At 39.8% G+C, this 22,194-nt stretch overlaps 1 long non-coding RNA gene across 1 annotated transcript; it reads right to left on the bottom strand.

Annotated features, from left to right (window-relative positions):
* Positions 1-4,953: 4,953 nt before the first annotated feature.
* LOC141729868 (uncharacterized) lies at positions 4,954-12,456 on the bottom strand. Its single transcript, XR_012581430.1, has 4 exons — positions 12,149-12,456; positions 11,951-12,039; positions 7,942-9,389; positions 4,954-7,011 (listed from the first exon to the last, which is right to left on the bottom strand). It is a non-coding gene; the product is annotated as an uncharacterized LOC141729868 (long non-coding RNA).
* Between the last annotated feature and the right edge of the window lie 9,738 nt (positions 12,457-22,194).

Genomic DNA, 22,194 nt, shown 5'->3' with positions numbered 1-22,194 from the left:
AAGCAAGAATGCCCCCGACTAAGGGAAAGGCTGATGGCCACTACTACTACCACACATCAGGATAGTGAATTAGGGGGACCGGTGGGCCGTACCCTAGCAGACCCACTGGTTAAAATGGAGCTAGGGGAAGGTAAAAAGGAATTGAACTTTTTGTTTGACACGGGAGCAACCTTTTCGGTTTTAAATCAGGAATTGGTACCTAAAAGTGATGAATTTGTACAAGTTGTGGGAGCAACAGGCCAACCAGAAAAGGCTTACTTTTTGAAACCTATTAAATACAAAATTGGGAAACAAATGGGAATTCACCAGTTCCTGTATTTACCAAATTCGCCAAAACCCTTATTGGGGAGAGACCTATTGGAAAACTTGGGAGCCGTAATAAAGTTCAACAAAGACAAATTGGAATTTCAAGTAAATGAGGAACAACTGATTACAGCTATAAGCCTAACAATCAGTTGTGTGGAACCCAAACCTGAGAGTCAAAAGATCTTTGCTTTTGAGTGGGAGTCTGTAGATAGAGGGAGAAAGACCCAGCTCACCTGGACGGTATTACCCCAAGGATGGGCCAATTCCCCCATGATTTTTGGGAACCAATTAGCCAAAGAATTAGAACAGTGGGAAAGGCCGCTGGGAGATGGTACCCTTCTGCAGTACGTAGACGACCTCCTAATAGCAACAGTGACAGAGGAAGAATGCATTGAATGGACCATTTCCTTGCTAAATTTCCTGGGTTTAAGCGGATATCGAGTCTCTCAACAGAAAGCACAGCTGGTGCAAAAGGAAGTGGTGTACCTGGGATACGAAGTCTCCAGAGGACAGCGATCCCTGGGAGCAGCTAGGAAAGAGGCCATCTGCCAGATGCCTAAACCAGAGACGGTGAGAGATCTGCGAGCCTTTCTGGGGATGACAGGTTGGTGTCGGCTATGGATCTACCAGTACGGAATACTCGCTAAACCATTGTATGACTTGTTGAAGGGATCCAAGAATGTCCTAGTGTGGACTCCCGAAGCAGAAGGGGCCTTCAAGAAGTTAAAGCTGGAACTAATGAGAGCACCAGCCTTAGGTCTCCCAGATGTATCAAAACCATTCTGGCTGTTCTCCCATGAGCGACAAGGGATGGCCTTAGGAGTCCTAGCACAGCAGTTGGGACCACATAAGAGAGCTGTGGCCTACTTCTCCAAGCAGCTAGATGAAGTAAGTAAAGGATGGCCAGGCTGTCTGAGGGCAGTGGCCGCAGTGATAATTAACGTAGAAGAGGCCAGGAAGCTCACGTTGGGTCAAAAGGTGACTGTGCTGGTATCTCACACTGTGTCGGCTGTGCTGGAACAGAAAGGCAATCATTGGTTGTCGCCCTCCAGATTCCTAAAATACCAGGCCATCCTGGCTGAATCAGATGATGTAACTATTCAGGTAACTAACATTGTGAACCCAGCTTCATTTCTAGAAGGAAGAGCCCCAGCAGAATCCATTGAACACGACTGCCTGGAAACAATTGAAGCCGTCTACTCCAGTCGTCCGGATCTCAAAGAGGAGCCGTTCGAAGATGCAGACAACTGGTTCTCGGATGGCAGCAGCTTTGTGAAGCAGGGAGTAAGACTGGCTGGCTATGCAATTACTACCACAGAAGAAGTAATTGAGTCAAACTCTTTGCCTGCGGGGACTTCAGCCCAAAAGGCAGAGCTGATAGCTCTGACTCGAGCTTTGGAATTGGCAGAGAACATGCAAATTAATATATGGACTGACTCTAAATATGCCTTTTCCATTGTGCATGCCCATGGGGCCATCTGGAAAGAAAGAGGACTGCTGACTACGCAAGGGAAAACAGTCAAGCATGCAGAGGAGATTCTACGATTGCTAAAGGTGGTCCAACTCCCAGCACAAGTGGCCATAATGCATTGTAAGGGACACCTGAAAGGTAATACTATTCCAGAAATAGGGAACAGGAAGGCAGATACAGAAGCTAAATTGGCTGCCACAAGGGCTAGGGAAGTGAAAGTAATAGCCCTAATACCAGGAGAACTGGATACCAATATCCAGCCAGATTACCAGGAATCAGATCATAGATGGATTCAAAGGAATAAGGGCAAAATACTAGAAAATGGTTGAGGTAGATTGGAAACGGGACAGCTAGTAATACCAGGAAACGTGATGTGGCAGTTTGTAAAAGCAGAACATGAAAAAGCCCACTGGGGCTTGGATCCGCTCTATCAGTACCTGCAAGCTAAGATAGCAGGGCCAAAATTATTTACCACCATAAAACATGTCACATCCCAGTGTGAGCGATGCCTGAAGAACAACCCGAATACAGGGACTAGGATACACCAGGGAGCAATAAATCGAGGTAAATTCCCAGGTGAAGTATGGCAAATTGATTTTTCTGAACTCCCAAGAAAAGGGGGGTTTCGGTACTTGTTGGTATTAACTGATACATTTTCTGGGTGGCCTGAAGCATTCCCTTGCAGGACAAATAAGGAAAGAGAAGTAACAAAAGTGTTATTGAATGAAATTATTCCACGATTTGGAGTACCGAAGACTATTTCTTCAGATAGGGGTACACATTTCTGTGCAAAAGTAGTGAGAGCAATAAGCAAAGCATTACAAATTAAATAGCAATTACACACGCCTTACCGTCCACAGGCCAGTGGGCAAGTAGAAAAGATGAATCATCTTATCAAACAGCAGATTGCCAAAATATGCCAGGAGACTAATTTGCAGTGGTATCAAGCTTTGCCTATTGCTCTGCTGAGGCTAAGAGTCAAACCAAGGTCAAAAGAAAGGTTAAGCCCATTTGAAGTTCTGTATGGTAGACCTTATGCTATGCAAGTTGTAAATGGGGACGCTATAGACCAAATTGGTAATCAGTACATTTACGATTATGTAGTTACGGTGGGGAAGCAGTTCGATAAGAATGCTACTGTAATGATAGAGCACCAACCTAAACAACCTGACTGCAAATTGCATCCGTTTAATCCCGGTGACTGGGTGTATGTTAAGAATCTTTTAGGAAAACCCCTACAAGAGAAGTGGGAGGGACCCTTCCAAGTGCTGCTGACTACCTTCACCGCGGTTCGGATCAAGGAGCGACCTGCGTGGATCCATTACTCACGGGTCAAGAAAGCTCCGGAGAACAAACAAGAGCAGACATCATGATCCTGACTCCACCTCAAACCCTTACAACTTTGATCATTGGACTCTCGATAAGTATAGCTCTTCCCCAAGACTATGCCCCAATAGACCCATGGTCTTATGCACATCAGTGTATCCACCCAGAATTAGGAATGAGCGGACCCTATTTCGAGGTTTATGCCTTACGTAACAACCAGCCATATGCAAGTGAAGTATGGGATCAGCCCTCCATGATAGCATACAAGGGAGACCAAATCCAAATTGGGTGTCGAGAGCTTGACCCAGCAAGAGAAAGAGAAGGAAAAACAAGGCGGCTGGTATTAACAATTCAACCCTCGATGCCAGCCTAAAGCCGTACACAACCTAACCTTTATAGGGCCTCAGGTGATAAGAAAATCTAACGAACTAAAATTATTGTTAGACCCCACTTATTCCCTGAAAAAGGTGCAAATGAACATTCACACCGATATTACTTATTTGCAAAAGGATTGCCGATTTATGCTTAGATGCTGAAAATAGTGTATGCACCTTAGAAATGCTTCCGCATGATAGAACACAATCACAAGTTTACTATATAGGAAATGGGTGTGCTTGCGTAAGGACAGCTTGTGACAACGTCACTATAGATAATTGCCTAGAAGAGACTAACAATACTAACTTTTGTGTATGCAACTTTACCAAGATCATAGGTTGTGATTTTCATTACACTGTCCCAATAACTACCCAACAGCTAATTAACGCAAATTTCAACTTATATCAAGAGATACCGAAATTACAAATAGAGATAGACGTCAAAATTCTCAAAGCAATGCTTGCACACCCTGAAGTAAAGAAATTGGTACAAAAGGTGAATCAAACAACTAGACGAATGGTATGGCAGGTAGAACACAATTCAGAAAAGATAAAGAATGTCCTGACCGAAGTAGAACAAGTAGGCCAGCATCACTGGTGGGACATCTTTACAAGATACTCCCCAACAGCTACACAGGTCTTCCATTACCTGGTGCACCCAATGCTAGTAGTAATTGTAGCTTTGTTATTACTAACTCTTACAAACATTTGTTTGTGGTGGAGATTAAGGGGCATAATGAAGAGGACCCAAATGATTTGGGCAATGGTACGAGCCTATCAGCGTCCTGTAGGACCAGAACTTGACGAAAGAATTCGTAAGTTACAAGAAAAAGGGGGGAAATGAAGCCCTAAAGCAGATAGCCTTCCAGAAGTAATGGGTTAAAACATGGAATGAGAAGCATGTAAAGAAGGGCCTAGCACTAGAACACACGGAGAAAGCACAGCACTAGGAAAACAGAGCAATAAATTAGATAAAAGGTAGAGCATCATGACAGGAGAAGAGGTAGGTATAGGAGAAACTAATAAGCTAAGCAGGTTTAGAGCCAGCAATGTCAAAACGACCCTAAGGGTTTTGCCAAGCCACGGGATCTAAGCCAAGTACACCGGGAATTGACCAAATTAGGAAAAGAGTTCAAAAGTTTAAAGAGGAAGACTCATCGGAAAGACCCCGTCTATGATGAAGGCAACAGGAACGACCACCTGAAAATTCCCCAAAAGAGATGTCTCCACCTACGCTCCGCCCACGCTCCGCCTACACCACGCCCCATATGAATATGCATGATTATGTATCTGATCTGATGTAATCCTATACCCAAAATTGAATATAAGGCTTGCTTTTGCTATGTGAACTTAGAAATCCATTTTGTGATTTCTCCGACGCGTCGCTAATAAAAATACCTCCTGCTTAATTGACTTAAGCTGAGTCTGATTAGGCAGTCACTCTGCCTGTTTGGGGCAAAATTTGGCATCAGTACAAATCAAAGAATTTGTTACCTTTGAACATTCATTAGCATGTAATATGTATGAGTTAACAAATTAGAATCCCAGCTAGAAAGTCTCTGATAGATTGTCCCTAAGAACAGTAGCCAGGGCATATTTGGAGTGACCTAATGGTGGCCTTCCAGTTTCTGAAGGAAGCATATGGGAAAGATGGAGAATGACTATTTCCAAGGGTCTGGGGTGTCAAGACAAAGGGAAATGTCTTCCCACTGACAGAGGGCAGGGTTAGATGGGAAGAAATTCTTCCACTTGAGGGTGGTGAGGGCCTGGCACAGGTTTCCAGGAGATGGGTCAGCTGGAGATAGCTGCCCCATCCCTGGAAGCGTTCAAGGCCAGATTGGACAGGGCTTGGAGCAAACTGGTCTAGAGGAATGTGTTGCTGCCTATGGCAGGGAGGTAGGAACCAGATGATTTACAAGGTACCCTTCCAACCCAATCCATTCTCTGAATGCAGATGAGTACTACAATAATAGTAATAATTTCAAAACATTTTGGTGATTGTCATCAAGAAACAATATTCAAGAGGAAAACATTCTCAGCACAATGATGGTTTGTGCAATTATAATCTCTTCTACAAGGTCATGAAATTAAAATTTATGTTAATTACAGCCCATGGCAATGATTATGCTAACAAACTGTTCCACTAATTATATTTAGGTATTTAGATTGCATTAGCCAAAAGTTTTATGCAAAGATTTGAATATTGCCTATATCTCATAAATAATAAAGACTATTAATGGAGATAATACATGCCTCAACCCACAATTACAGCAACATGTTTTAATTCAGTTGCTTAACACACAAGTTTAAAAATTGAATTAGGAAACATAGATACTAATCAGTTCTATGAGATTCATACTTGCTTATCTTTGAACTTTTTTATTTTTGCTTTAAATAAGATGGAAATTCAAGAAACAAAGTGAAATATCTTCCCTTTTCATAATGGAAGGTTTTTTCAACAGGTATTACAGCTCTTTGAACCTCCCTCTGACAATACAAACTAGTGTTGTACATATTGGGTTTTTACCTTCTGCCCATGAAGAGCATCCAGCCTGACCTTCAGTGCTGATCTCCCCATGTCACTTACAGACTCTTGAGCCAGCCCTAGGGGTGGCCCAGGCCCTCCACCACACACCCACTCTGGGTGGCTTGGGCCTTGAAAGGAGCATCTTCTTTGGCCAGCAGAATATTACAGCTTCATTATATATTAATTGAGAAAGACAAATGGAAACTCTTGCACACAGCAGTTACTGCCACAAAAATTCTCATCCTGTAGTCCATTGTGGTTCTCTTCCTCAGAACAGCTCAACATCAGTGATGAATATTGGATAATATTCAAAGGAATGATGAAGGATAATAGTGTCATTGGCAAGCCTGAGAAATGGGCTGAGACGAACATCACAAGTCCAGGAAGGGGAAGCCTCTCCTGTTTCTGGAGAGGAACTCTACCAGGCAGGTACCAGAGCATACTGGGGCCACCTAGCTGGGCTGGAAAGCTTTTGTCAGGAAAGGCTTTGGAGGTCCTGGAGAGCACCAAGGTCAAGCCAAAATATGCACTCTTCTGAGATCCTGAGGTGCACTGAGTGCAGCCAGCAGGCTGGCGGAGGGGATCCTTCTCCTCTGCTCAGCACTGGTGAGCACCCCTAATGCTGGCTCCAGTTTGGGGCTCCCAGCTCAGAAGAAGTGAAGGGCTGTGAAGATGATGATGGAGGCACTGGAGCAACTCCTCCAGGGAGGAAGATGGAGCTATTGAGCCTGGAGAACAGAAGGCTTAGGGACATCTTATCCATGTCTATAAATACCTGAAGGAGGGATCAAAGCAGATAGAACCAGGGTCTTTTCAGTGGGCCCAGTGACGCCACCAGATGGTGGTCACAAACTGAAATACAGGAGGTTCTCCCTGATCTCCAGGAAACACTTTGTTATTGTGAGGGTGAACACTGGCACAGGTTGCCCAGGGTGGTTGTGAAGTCTTCCTTAAAGCTATTGAAAAGCTGCTGAGACACAGTCTTCTTTTTCAAACTTGTTCACAAACTAAAAGAAAAGAAGAAAATGCAAAAAAGTAATTTTTGTTGACATTTTAGAAAACAGTTAAACTGTGGTAATTTTAAAAACAAATGTTTTCTTTCCATTGATACTTGTTTCAGAACTATATTGGTTTGGTACATTATTAGCAAATTAAATACCTTTATTAGTCATTCCAGATAAAAAGTTACAACTTCAATTACATATTATATTTTGCTTATGAAGTTTACCAATATGACAAAGTAGATAATGTACACTTCTTTTCTTAAAAATTCAGTAACTGAAATTTTAATGAGTAAGAAAGCTTACAAAGTTCTATTCTAATACTTTCTATTAATGCCTTTTACTGAGAAAATTTAATTAAAATCAGCCAACTCATAGAGAGAAAGAATAAATTGAAATACATCTGTTTTGTGCAATTAGCAAAGTACTTTCCAAAAAATTAAAAAAAAAACTCAAAACCCAAGCACCCAAAAACCACCAGCACAAAAGCTCTTTGTAGTGACAATTAAGTTGACAAATGATTGTGAGCAGCATTTTACCTGGGCCAAATCAAGTGTCTTGTAAACCATCAGGATTACCTAATTCCTTACAGAAGTATCTATACTATGATAACATTTATGAAGTATTTAATGAACATTTACAAAGCTGGGAAAGAAGGACAAAGAGTTAAAAGACTGCTCTCAAAAGTAAATAGTTTACATCTCCTGTCATTTTATATCTATTTCCTGGCCTGGGTAATTTTTTCTTTCAAAGCTGCATGATGCACAGTATACAGCAAAACATTATTTGGAGCATTAACAAAATGCCACATTTATAAGTAGCATGTGTCTTACAGCCAAGACTGACATTTAGTAGAGTGACAAACTGCTCTCCATGTCCAGAACTGTCAGTCACAATGATGAATAAAGGCCGCTGGTGTAGAGGTTACAGATTTACCTGGATGAAGGGGTAAGCACAGGGCACATACTGGGACTCTGTAGAATTGTAGTTGTAGAGAACCCCTAAGCCTGCTGTTCTCCAGAAGAGAAAAACACTCCCAGCCAGCTTGGCATCATCTGTAAACTTAGTGAGGGTGCACTCTATCCCCTTGTTCAGATCACTGATAAAGATATCCAACAGGACCAGCTGCATGAACTCCATTTCCCACCACTCTGTGGGCCTGGCCATCACCCAGTTTATCACCCAGCAAACAGGGCACCCATCCAAACCATCAGCACACGGCTCCTTCAGGAGAATGATGTGGGACTCAGTGCAAAAAGGAGCAGGGAGATGCCTAGGAAGAGTCTCAGGTGAATTCAGGAGAGTATAGTGCAGTACTGTTCAGTTTTCAAATTAATCTTGCTTAAAGAACTCTACAAAACCATAACAAAGCAAACAGAACAAAACAAGAACACAAAAAAATCCCAACCAAAAAAGCACCAAAGAAATAGACAAAAAAAATTTTAAAATTTCTAACAGCAGTGCTACAAGGCAATAACTATTAAAATAATTATTAAATAAAATTTTGTTTTAATAGAATTATTAAAATAATTCTTTTGCGCGAAGTACTTTTACTTCTCCAAAGGAGCGGTGCTTTCCATGGTAAGTGGAAGATCAGTGATTTTCCCGTCCTTCCGTGCCAGGACAGGAGATCGATGCCAGGAGCGGGCAGCACCCGGTGTGTGCCGGCAGCCACCGCCCGGGGTCCCCCTTGGAACGCAGAGGGCTCGGAGCGCCTCCAGCCCTGCTGCTCCTCAAGGGAATCGACTCCCCGTCAGCCCGAGGGATGGAGGGATGGAGGGATGGATGGATGGCCGCTGGAAGTGTCCCCGAGGGATGGATGGCCGCTGGAAGTTCACACCTGAGGGGTCACCGGCTGCCAGAAGGGCAGGTGAGGGATCCCAGCACGGGAGAGGGAACAGCGAGCCCCAGCTGAAAGGTCTGTGCTGGAAGTTATTCCGTGGCAATTCCTCAGCTGCTGGGAACAATAAGAGATGCGGCAGCTGATCCTCCCTCGGTTCAGGAGTGTCCTGGGGTTGCAGTTTAAGCAGCCAGAGCATCATTTGATAAAGGTGAAAAGCCAAAGAGCACAAGCCCCCTGCAGTGCAGGTTCCCAGCCAGAGCTGCTGTGCACTGCTCACACAGGGCAGAGGAGGCAGCAGAGGGTGCAGACGCTCTCTGCTGCTGAGTCCTGCCTCAGAAGCGTCAGCAGAGAGCCAGAGACTGGGAATGGTGATCAGGCTCCCTGGTTTCTCTTCTTTCTTGCATCCTGGACTGTGGTATTGAAATGAAATCATTCCTTGTGACAGACTCCTTGAAGCTTTATCCTCCACTTCAGACTCTTCTGCCTCCTGGAAAAGCCCTGCTTCCCCCTTGCTTTGTGTCTATCTTCTGCTATGCCTTGGCTGGTAAAAAAAAAAAACAAAAAAAACTGAACTACTGCTTTGGAACAGAGAGAGAAAACACTACAGCCAACGTCTTTTCAGAATCTAAAAGGAAATTTTGTCATCTAATGAATAGGCTTACAAAACCCAAAAAACCTTTCTAAAGGGAATGATTCAGGAGGAATACTTACTAAGTACAAGATGTTTTTCTAAAGAGACTCAATATATTTACCTTCATTTACCCATTTGCTAGAGAAGGAATTATGACATACTTTTGGTAATCAATATACCCTTTTAAGTACTTACAAGTGAGATTTAGTATATCATGTTAATGGTAGTAGACACAGATGGAGAAAGAGAGCCTTTTCCTCAAAATATCATACATTAAGCTACAAAATATATATATCTGTAAACTAAAAATCATGGCAAGTCTCTTTAATTCTTGAATAGATACATGACCAACTTAAAAGGTAACAATACCTCCTCCTTTGTAAACTAATTTCCCTGGCTTTAAAGGTAGGAATTGAGATACCTTCTCACTGAACCCTTGCATCTTGAGTTATGTGATAGATTCTCTTGAGGTCATGTTACGTATTTGGAATGAATACCTTCATTAAATTCCCATGTTTTCTCTTTCTAGAGATTGATTTGGGACTGATTTGTTTCTTCCAAGAGTGATATTTGGCATTCAGAACTGCCAGCCCTTTGTAGGTTAGGGATAGTATAGAATGTAACTGTGGAGATAACCACCAAAGAGGAGAAGGAAAGCCCTTCAGACCTCCTTTCAATGTTTGTGATACCCCTTTTAGTAGTAGATTCACGGGTAATTATCCATTCCCCATGGACATGCTGATGGGAGAAACCAAATTTTCTGATTGAAAAAGATAGCTAATAAGCTAATATTTTTTCCTTTGGTGAAAGGAATTACAGCATTTTGTTCCCAAGTACATCTCTTTTATCTGAATATTTCCCTAAAGTCCATTGACCAAAAGTAGTCATAAAGATATATTTGCAAGCAGAATTTGTTGAAATTTACAGCATAACACAAACAAATCCACGATGTTAATGATTTCTTCTTCACATCCAGACAATTGTAAGCAAAGTCGACTTGCAAGCAAAAATAGCCTGTGCTTATTGGCACAGAGCTGTTGTGGAGGATTGCTCTCACTATGCTCACAGAGTGTGAAAATCATTAAGAGTGGAAGTTCACATTTGTACAGATATTTGGGAACTCGGCCTGGGAGAAAGAGGACAGCACGGAGTAAGATTTTATCTTACGTATTTTAAGAACACAAAATTAAATAACAAGAGTCTGTAATGGCAAAATATGTTTCGGCATATTTCATAAAAGAATCTGAAAAGATACACTAGAAGCTGGGAAAAAGTAGCATCTGAGTGTTTATTTATCTGAAGTATTTGTGCTGGTTTGAGACTCAAAAAGTTGGATAGACTTCTCATAAGATTTGTAGCTTTTTCTCGGATTTCCAGTTCTTATTGATTCTGATCCTGATCTTATGCAAAGAAAGGAATAAAAAAATCCCATGTGGCTGTGCACTTTACAATCTTATGAAAACTAGTGGGAAAATAGCTTTAAAATCAGCAACCTCACTTTCTGAAATGTCTGCAATGGATCAGCTAAGCTTTGGTAACATTATTCCCATAAAGCAGTACACTCAAAAGAAAACTACAGCCTTTAATTTCAAGTTATCTGTGAATTTTAAGTTTCTGCAGTCATTATTTAATATCTGGCACTTAACAACCTACCTACACAGTGAGAACCTCAGAAAATACAATCCCTGTTGAAATTTGAGGGCATGAATTTCTGATTTAATATTCCAAACAGATCATGTCCTTGGGGACTTCACTTTTTATTTTTTACATTATTGTTCACACATCAGCATATGCATCTGGAAACATTTCTTTAGGTCAGTAGGTAAATTTGAGTGGAATTTGAATCCAAGGAAAAAACCTCATTTAACACATAGCAGCACAAATTTAGCTGGTTATGTGTCAGGTGCTTTACGAAGCCCTAACTTTGCTGTGTGGGCACATATGATCTAAGCCACCACCAGTTCAGAGTTCTGCACTCTTTGACCTCAAATGTATTGAAAATTGGTTTTCCATAGCTCTACATGGAGATAGGTCTAGCTCTTCCTAAAAAAAAAAAAAAAAAAAAAACAAAAGAAATACAGAAGCATGAAGTAGATGCCTTCTGTCAGAACTAGTTGAGACTGAATATTTTTTCCATTGCCTGTATCTGATGATGTTAAGCAGACACTGTCAAGCCAATATTAATTTGTTTTTGAAGAAATAGAGTCTTTTCCCTTGCTGTATTTCTGTTGTGGTTTAGGAATGCTGCTCCCCAGTTCAGAGACCCTCCCAAACCAGATACTGCTTGCTTGCTCCCCACCTTTCCCTTCCCCGTTCTGGGGATGGAGTTGAGAAGTGAAGGCACAAAAGGTAAAAATCCCCAGCTGAGAACAATTTCCTGGAAACAGCAATGAGATAAAAAAAGCAGTAACAGCAACAGTTTTAACAACAAAGGTGTACAAAGAGAGGGTGATTACATGCAAAATGCTTACCAGGCTGGTACAAATGAAAACAGTGGTTGGCAGCTTCAACACCCTTTTCCCAAGACACACATTCCCTTTTCCTCTTCCCTGGCCATGACCTAAGGAGGAATATTATAACACAATGGGCATGGCCCCTCCTGCTGCTCTGGGCTGGAACCAGAGCAACTTATTATCATGAATCCAGAAAAAAAAAAATTTCTTGCTTACCTGTAGAACAGTAACAGAGCATGACAGCTATGGCCCTGCAGAAGTAGCTGAGTTATCATTGAAGAATTTCTTACTGCCTATCAAATAGAAGAAATCAGATATAATCCAGAGATATCTTCTGAGTACTTTTTTATCTGAATGTTAAGGTGCTGAAATTATTCTAGGTGACTTCATTCACGTTCATCCCACATGACTTGACATTTAGGCATATTTCTGCAACATCTTGCAGGTTAAAAGATAAAACCAGGATAATTTATTTCTGGTTGTCAAGCACAATAATTCATTGCTGCTATAGCTCACATAGAGAAAAAAATCTGTTCCTCAATAATTTAATACTTAGAAGTAATAAGACATCCTTTAGAAAAAAATGAAGTAAATAAAACTGAATAAAACCAGGACATCTGTCATGGACAGATGCAAAAACATGATCATTTGCACTCTAGTGAGACTGGAATTAGATTGGAAATGTATCATATCAATAATGATGTAATTGTGATGACTTGATCTTTATGAAATGCTTCAGGGTGTGCTAGAGACATTGCCAATGAGTAAGAATAGGTGTATAATTCACCCAAAGAGAAGAGAAAGATACAGAAGAGAGGGAGAAGGAAAGGGGAGACAAAAATTGGACTAAATGGATGTCAGGGGTTTCTCACACATGAGTTGACATCTGTTGCTAGATGAATTGTGCCTGGAGGTAGAAGGTCACTTGGATTGAGACTATATATTTGTTGAACAAACAAATCCAGCAAGGATAAAAATGATCCTGGGTTCATCCCTTACACTCAGCTGCTTCAAGCTACATCGGTGCATATTGATGCCTCCTCAGAGTCTTTGAGCAGTGTTGGAATCCTGGATGCTGAAAATTTTAAAGTTTCTGTGCTTAAAGGCACAGACCCACAAGAGAACACTGCATTTGTCCTGAGGCTGTGAAGGTTTCCAAAGTTGATTGATAGTACTGAGATTATGGGTGTGGAGTTGGTTAGAAGTTGTGTAATATCACAGGGTGGAAAACTTAAGAGTTTGGGATTTTAGAATATAGAAATAAATATGAAGCAAGATGGAGGTTTTAGGGTGGAGGTAGGTTGTTCTTCTCTACCTTCTCCTTTGTTCTTCTCCATGGGTTTGGGTGGCATTTTGTAATTGGGCAGAAAAGTCCCCATTGCAGCTCTTTGGGATCAGTTATTGGGTTAAAAGGGAAAATAATCCAGGTGTCATCTCTTAATTGGATAGTTTAGTCTTCAAAGACCTTGTTACAAGAGATTGTTGGCCATTTTGTGCCTTCTAATGAAAAACTGCCTAAATCACAGTAATGAGACTGTTTTATTGATAAGAAATAATAAACACCTGAGTCCCAACATGAACTACTGTCTCAAGTGCCTCCAATCCAGACCCAGAAAAACTGATAAGCAGCATCTTTCAGAAACCTCCACATCCAAGAGACATTTTTGCTTCCTGCTTCAAGCCACAAATCAGCTTGTGTTGCGTATCTGAGCTCTGTGCACCAGGCACATGCAGGATAAGGACACTCCTGCTGCTCAGCAGGCTGCTTGCTGATTTGTTTTCCTAATAATCAGAGCTTGCACTGTTCACAAAATTAGGAAACAATGGATCCTGCTGAAATCAACTCTCTGTCTGAGTGCATGCTTTATCCAGAGCTGCTGAATCCCTAATCCTTACACAGAATCCTTTCCAAACAACCAGACAATCAGATACCCTTGAGAAAATATTCTTTGCCTTCCCTGTATGTTACAGAAAGCTGAGACAGTGTGTGCTTTGGTATTGAAGAGGCCTCCTGCAATCATATAGATATAACACGAGACAATTTCCCCCACAGGAAGATTATATTGCCATGGTAACCAAGAAAGGAAGTCGATTTGGCATTGGAGTTCCCATTTTCCTCAATTTCTGTATTAGCATTTGCTCGTGGCAGTTATGTTATTTAGAACCAAAGAACTTTAATCAAAGTTATAAAATTTCTGGAAGCAGTGGGAGTTTGCTTACATTATGGGAAAATGGTATTTCTCCATTCTAATAAGTAGACTTTAGCATAATCATAAAATGGTTTGGCTTGATCTTTAAAGCTCCTCTAGACCAAGCCTCCTGCCATGAGCAGGAGGAGATCAGAGGAAGGCAGCAGAGATCAAATTGCTCAACACTGCCCAAACTGATAATGAGTACTTTACATGATTGGACATCCACAACTTCTCTCTAGCACCCCTTTGAGTGTCTCACCAGCCTTTTGTAGAAAAGTTTTTCCTTTTAGCCAATCTAAACCTACTCTTCGTTTAAAAAGTTGATGTCACAGAGGCTCCTTTGGGTTTGGTTGTTTTTTTTTTTCCCAAATACTCCTGCTCCCGAATACTTCACATTTCACATTTGCCCCTTACATTGTGTCCAATCCCTTATTTCAAAGCTCATGACTTAGTGGTGAGCTGAAGGAACTGCTGTTGGTGCAGAGGCTGGAGAGATTTTTGATTGGGGCCATTGATGCTGCAGAATGTGATTCACCTTTAGATAACAGCATCACTGTGAAGTGTTCATGCTAGATGATGTGTAACTGCTGAACAGGAGATTCCAGCATGATGCAGTCACCACAAAGCTGGTTTGAATTCAGGTGTGGGATACTCCACAGCTGCTTTTAGTGCCTCACCATGGAACCACTGTCCGAAACCCCTGCCTCTTCCTGTGGGGGAGTAATGCTGGTAAAATAAAGATTTTTTTTTTCACCAAGAAATAGGATTGCAGAGTTAAAAGACAAAGCTTAGCCAAGTTATTTGGTGACCATCTGATTTTTATCATCTGGTAGAGTAGCAGATCAATTGCAGAAGTCAGCCTTCTTTTGACTGCCTTCTTCTGATGATCTTCACATTATGTGACAGCAGAAAATTAAAGAACCTTCTCATGACTACAAGCCTTGGTGGATCTCCCCTTTAATTCATATTTTTCCAAGGAATGTTCTGCATCAGAAGAATTAAGAAAAAAAAAAAGAAAGGTAATTGGAGCAGAGAGCTGTACTTCGTGAAAGATATGTTATGACTGAATAAAAGTCTCTATGCCATTCAAAAGTCAATGTTCTTATGCACCCAGACAGAATGCTGGCCATCTCTGATGTGCAAGCAATTCCTTCGGACAGGCCACAAACAGATAGAAAGGAATGCAAGATTCACTGGGAAATGATGAACTCAGAAGTGGCAGGGACACGCTGCAAGTTAGTGCTCAGAGGGGGATCTAATTCACATTTCTACAGGGATTTGTCCATTAGTGTCAGAACACAGTAGAATTGAGCCTAGCTATAGATTCCTCCAGACAGTGCTGGAGCTTTATTGTAATGAGCTGCAGTGACACACTCCCATCTTCAAACTCTTAGTGGCTCTGGTGTAACTTAATCCTTTAATGCAAAAGCACTGCTGTTTAAGAAGATAGACATTAATTACTGTATAATGGTTTAAAGAGGTCTTGAAATGTGACCTTAAATACAGATTATCGCTGAAATATAAGCAATCCATAATAAAAGCTTTGATAACTGTGTCTTGGTCTTTACATGGCACCCACCATTAAAGTACTTACAAAGCCAGAAAATGCAAAAAAGTGATAATTTTGCTTAGATTATCATAAGACAAGGAAGACAAAGATGAAACTGCAATGACCATATGGTACTGCTCATCATGACTGGATTGAATGACCTAATAAATTCTCTCCATCTCTAGATTATATAAACTCTCACATTTAGAAGTAGATGATACTTCAATGGTACTTTTTAACAGATATGCTTGCAGTAATTTGAATTTCCTGTGTTAGGAATAACTCACTTTTTTTATACAATTGAGAGGGGGAAAAGTCCTCAAAGGAAAAACTATTTGTGTCAAGAGTCAGCTGAGCTGGGTGTCTGTCTCTCCCCTGAGAGGTCAGCACACACATCCTTTGTTAAATGTTTACATTTTTTACCTTGGGGCTGCTGTCCCCTTTCCATTGGAACTTGCACTCTCTTGTGTCCTCCTGCTCTTCTATTCCACTTCCCTCTCATCCCCCTTCCCCTTCTGGTCACATCTTCAACCCTGATTCCCAAAAACACTTAACAGGTGCAATTAACCCATTAAACAAAACCCATAGATAACAACCAGTAGGAAAGAGAATTAAAAATTTACCTTCTGTTTTACTCCACAATCTTGTTGGGCTGAAGCAAAATGTTATTTCTTTTCTCACATCTGCCTATGCAGTAGTAACTCTTGCAGTTTCTCTTTCCTCTTTCTCTTCCTTTTTCTCTATTCCCTCCTTTTCTTGTACTTCCACTTTAAAAGTGGATAACTAGTTAGAAGAAAAGAAAAAGTGATGGGAAGCAAACCCCTTACCACTGTCTGCTTGAATTCTCATCCATAATAAATACATATAATATTTTGTACTCAGCAATTACAGAAAAGTCTGTGACTGTTCCATCAGGAACCATTGACAAATTAGCATAAAATGGCATTAATGAAGAAACAATCATATCTGAAGGTCTTTTATTGTTTGATTTCTACTATTATTGTCCCTTAACAACTCTAATCACTGACAGTGCACGAATATATTCACCTCTCCAGCTCCATTTAGTCCAAAACAAAAGTGAACAACCATCTTATATTACACTTCAATCATTCTAATTGTTATAATTCATTCTTATTTTGTGTCAATAATGCAGAAAACAATTTGTCAAAGTGATCCTAACAGCAGCCAAATTGTTCATGTTTCCATACACATAACATTAAAGTATGAAGATCTGCAGTCTGTTTTTTTCCTGGATCTTGACTACATATCACTCCAAATACCTTCCCTTTATAAACAGAAATTCACATTATTTTTTTTAACAAGCTCACAGAGCAGAGCTGAATCTGAACACCTAACCCTGCTCAGCAGGGGGTGTGGACAGAATGGGAGCCCTGCTGTGCCCAGACAAAGCAAGCAGGAGAGAAATAGTCAGAAAAGGGAGAGAGAACAGAGATTATCAGCAGTCCTTAGATCCCACTGGATCCTGCTGTGTGGATGGTTCTGGAGCTGAGGGTGTGAAAGAACAAAGGAAGTTGTTCACCCCAGCAGACTCTTTGCCTTTATTCAAATAAATTTCCAGGACTCCTCTGTTGGAATCTGAAATGCAAGGAGCTCTCAGAACTTTGGGCCTCTAAGCCAAAACTTAGAATTAAACGCAGGATTTGATCTGAGACCTTGGGAAGGTTTCCAAACTCAGGTGCTAGAAGCAAGAATGTGGATTTAAAGTTTAAAACAGAGACACATTAAGTAAAGGAAAGTTTAGAGTTTAAGATATAGAAAAAATAAAAGTAGTTACAGAGGTAAACAAGTAGTTTAGAATGCAGTACTGTAGGTTTGTGTGCCATAACATGATTGGCTAAGAAAGCTTTTACTGCAACATAAATCCTTAAGATTAAATATTTAAGGATTGAGTCAAAAACATAAATATCCTTATTGGCAGTTTTTTATTGGTCAATAACTCCTTAAAAGGTCTTTTAACAAAGGGTCTTGGAACCTTCTGAACCATGTTGTAACAATGTGAACCTAATTCACCCTTCCTGCCTACATAGACGATAAGAAAATAAACACCATTAAAAACAATTCAGAGGCCCTGTCTCTAATTACCTCTAAAATTCCCCCATAATGAATTATCCCACTGCTCTGTCTCCTTTTTGGACATAAACCTCTGGTGTTGTGAATAGCTATCTGTACATAATATTTGAGATACAAACATGCCTGGTCCTCCACCAAAGTCCCAGCTGTATCCTAAGAGACAGGTTAAGGGTCAAAAGAAACAAAAAAATAATAAACTACCCAGCATAACAGGTTAAATCATCAAATATCCAGGGAAATAGATCAACTATCAGAGAGCAAGGCTAGATATCTGGGAATCAGAAACACAAATATTCCCCATAAACTTCAGTAACTTTGGGTGAGCTCCCAAAGGATAAAAGAGTAGAAAACTTTCAGATCAAATGACACTCATGGATCAGGGGTAAAAGTTTAGAGAACATTTGGGCATTGAACACCTCTAAAACCCCAGAAAAATTGACTGAATATGTAGCATTTGAGTATTTGATGTACTCGCTTTCCAAGAGTCTGAACATACCATGACTGCTAAAAAAAACTTTAGAGAAAATGTCATGGTGGGAAAAATGTCTAGATGAAAGTTACATAAATATTTTGCCTGATTTTATTAGGCAGGAACACATAAATTAGGCAAGGAAAGAAAGAAGTCAGAAAGACAGAATTTTAGTGCTGCTGTGAGCAGAAACCTGTGTCTCAGAAATGTGTTGCAGGATATTCACTGGTTCAGTAACACTGGGTTTGGTTAACTGAACCCAACCAAATTACAATTAGGGGAGAAAACTAGTGTTTCACATACAGAATAATAATCTTCTTAAATGAGAATTACTGTTGAAGCTGCTCCAAATCTCAGATAATCTAATAAATATAAAGAGGGCTAATGGTAGTACAGATTTAATTTTAACAAGTGGACAGTTTGTAGGAAAACTTCTCATTTACTATAAGAATAGATAAAATAAATTGCATAGAGTTGTTCCTTTGGATTGTTGGCTTTTTTGTTTTTTGTTTGTTTTTTTTTTAATTTTAGATGACATTTTTCATTTCAGAAAGTCAGCCTTTGAGAGTTTCAGGGAATAAGTTGATGAAGAAAACAAAGGAGCTTAAAGTTATATAGGATTTTTCATTTCCAGATATATATTACTTCTTTAATCTCATACCATGTACAAGAGGGAAAACAATACAAGAGAGGACTCTGAATGTGAGGAGATGAGTAACTCCTCCTGTAATCTTGTTAGGCGTAAACACCAGGCAGTGATAAAATAAATGGCTGAAGGAAGATACGCCTTAAAATCAAAAAGAGAAAGATAATTTGTGCATTGCTTCAATCAAGATAATCTAGTCTTTGAAAAAAAGATGTTAAAACAGACCTTAAAATCAAAAAGAGAAAGAGCATTTTTACATTGCTTCAATCAAGATAAACTAGTGTTTGAGAAAAAGATGTTGAAACAGATGGGGAAAGATTTTGTGGTCATATTAATAAAAACAAATAAGGAAGAAGGGGAGATGATCTGCTATAGTGGCATTTGACAATAAAGTTACCCTTTAAAAGAAAAGGCTCCAAAATCAATACCATGCTTTAATTTTCACTAAGGAAGAGGTAATGGGGATGAGACTGTGGTACTGACTCAAACTGGAACAACAGTCAAAGGTCTCAGTTCATTCAATTAAGGGAACACAATTTTCAAACTCTGAAAGAATTGATATGTGAAAACATGTTCTCATAACAAGGATTTTTAATAGGAAACATTTTAGGGCAGCTGATAAACCATTATCCTATCCTGTGTTTACTTATTTTTGTAAAAACTCTTTGATAACTGCAAAATATGAATCATCATTGTTTTCCAGACTAAATATATAAAAGAAATATGTAGAGGTACTAAGGAGAAGGTGCTCATAAAAAAGGGATCTAATTGGAAAGAGAGGTTTTCATAGGAACATACCAATGGTGTTACAGGCACTGATCTCTTTTAAAATATTTTCCTTTTTACTTGGTCCTAAAAAAATACAAACAGAGGTGGTAGTGATCAATACAAAATCCCCAAAAATATGATGCTACTAATAATGTATATAATCCCTAAAAGTTCTGCAAAAATCATCCTGCATTAAATAAACGTTGAGACCAAGATTTAAAAAACCCATGAAATCAAATTCTTTACACAGACAGGTATCACAATTGCAAAATAGCAAAACATTCCTTTTGGCTTGTTTCTTTGAATTATTGTATTACTAGACCAAGCCATTTTATCAGTGTGCAGTTTATACACTTATGTTACCAGTTTGTTTTTTATAAACATTTAATCTCAATTCCCACTAAACACAATGCTTCTCTTTAATCAAGTTATTCAGTCCTGAATTCCCCTGCAATTATGGAAATCCCCCATGTGTCTTGGTTTGCTTCACCCAGAATGAATCATTGGTGAAAAGGAGCACTGGATTTCCAACAGTGGCTACCACTGCATTGTAGTCCTTTCTCTAATAGAAAAATACCTCTGGACCATTTGCCACTTTCTGTCTTTGATTATAAATGCCTATATTTTGGCACCATAAGACTTTACCAAGAGTTGTGAAAATTCTATATTAAATCAATCAGACTCTTAAATTATCGTGAAAGTCAAACACAGCCCCATTAAACTGGAGGGGAAAAAAAAATCATCCACTGAAAAAAAACCCACACAAACCCAAACCAGCACAATGCCTGGTTTAAAACACATGGGCTTCCAATTTCAGAACTCACTGCTGTGGGAGTCCCTGGTGCCTTGTTCTCTTCTGCAGGGCTTCAAATTAGAATTAGTAATTAGAATTGGTAAAATTAAAGGCAATAGGATAAAAATGGACTGCTTGGTAATGGAATTTTTACAGTTAGCTTACAGCATTTACACACATGTATAGTGATATTCTCCTATTTTTTCAAAACATCCTTTTAAAAATGCCACAAGATACTTAGGTTTTCAAGGCATATTTGAATGTTTATTTGAAGGAATATAACAAGGTTTTTAAAGAATATTTGTGTTAGCCTTCAAAATGCAGCACTCACCCATTTTGAACATTATATTTATCATACATAGAATTTTGCTGCAAGATTTATTTATTTGTGAAGAAAAAACCTACAGGTTCCTTGCTGTCAACTTAAGTTGTGATCAGATCAGTAGATGTCATTCCCATGCAGAGTGTTTGTCGTCAAAACTGTTTTTGAGAACCAAAATATGTTGCCCTTGTAATGCATTTTACCTCTCTCCAGAAAGCCAGATTTTATTCTCCTGAGAAATAATTTACTTTGTTTGTCCTCATATGGAAAAGCTTTACCATGTTTATATGAATAAATAGTTACTCATTATTTTTCGTCTTGACAGCCCATTTATACAATGTGTAACCTGTACCACATGCACTGGATCAGAGAGCTGCTGTTGATCTCAGCTGGACTAAAAGGAAGCTCACAACCCAATCATTTGTCTTGGCCTAATGCTTCAGCCACTGTGCTTTTTGACAACTTGTTTTGCAGAAATGTTCTTCACCTGTCACTGCTGGGATACTAAATAAAAGAGATCTAAACCTGTCTACTGATTCAAGAGTTGCAGAAGACTGGAAAAGAGGAGGATTAGCCATCATTTTCTTAGGAACTGTCAGGGCATTGCTCTGCTCCTGAAAAGTCATGAGTGACAACCTTTGCATCACTTGTTGATTTTACTTCTCTCCTTTTCCACTTCTCCTTCACTTACCAAACTGTTTGTATATTAATCCAGCAGTTTTGTCTATTTCAAATGGGACTGCAGAAGTCATTTTGGGCACAAGAACTGTTAAAATTCTGTGTATGTAGCTGCTGATGACACTCTAGTACACAAAGTGTGTGTAAAACTGGAGTACATTGAAATGCAATGTCAGAACTTTTGACTGGTATTGGGAACTGAAAAAGATGTAAAGCCCCTTAAGTTTCATTCTAACTGTAATATTCCAACTCTTTCATAGAATTATTCCACATTGGAAGAAGGTGGCCAATGTAATAACCCAATTCACAAGTTCAAACATTCATTTTATCTGTCAAAAGTCAGGAAACACTGGTTTGTTATTCCACTGTCACATTTGCAGAGACATCCAAGCTATCTGCACTTCTGGCACATAATTCAGCATATTACAAGCTCCTCTTCATTGTTTTCCTTCAGATTTTATTATCTACCATAAATACCAGCTGCTAAGTCATTTTATATAGTCTGTTGATGAACAGCTCAACACAGAGACAAATTCAATGGAACATTTTTGTGTCTCTCTGGAGCTCATAACCCAGAGCTGTGATACTGAGTGAACATGAGCATCACACCCAAATATTGGCTGGCACTAGAGTGAGAGGTAACTGAGTGGGGAGAGGAGCTAAAGGGGTGTTTTCAAAGCTTTGCTGCTCAGAGGTGCTGCCAACCACTGCCTGTCCCTCCAGGAGATGAGTTTTCTGTCAGAAAAGTTTCTGA

The sequence above is a fragment of the Zonotrichia albicollis genome, chromosome 8 (assembly GCF_047830755.1).
Source record: "Zonotrichia albicollis isolate bZonAlb1 chromosome 8, bZonAlb1.hap1, whole genome shotgun sequence".
In the NCBI taxonomy this organism is placed as follows: Eukaryota; Metazoa; Chordata; class Aves; order Passeriformes; family Passerellidae; genus Zonotrichia; species Zonotrichia albicollis.
The sequence above is the reverse complement of the archived record's forward strand: the minus strand, read 5'-3'. Positions and strand labels throughout refer to the sequence as shown.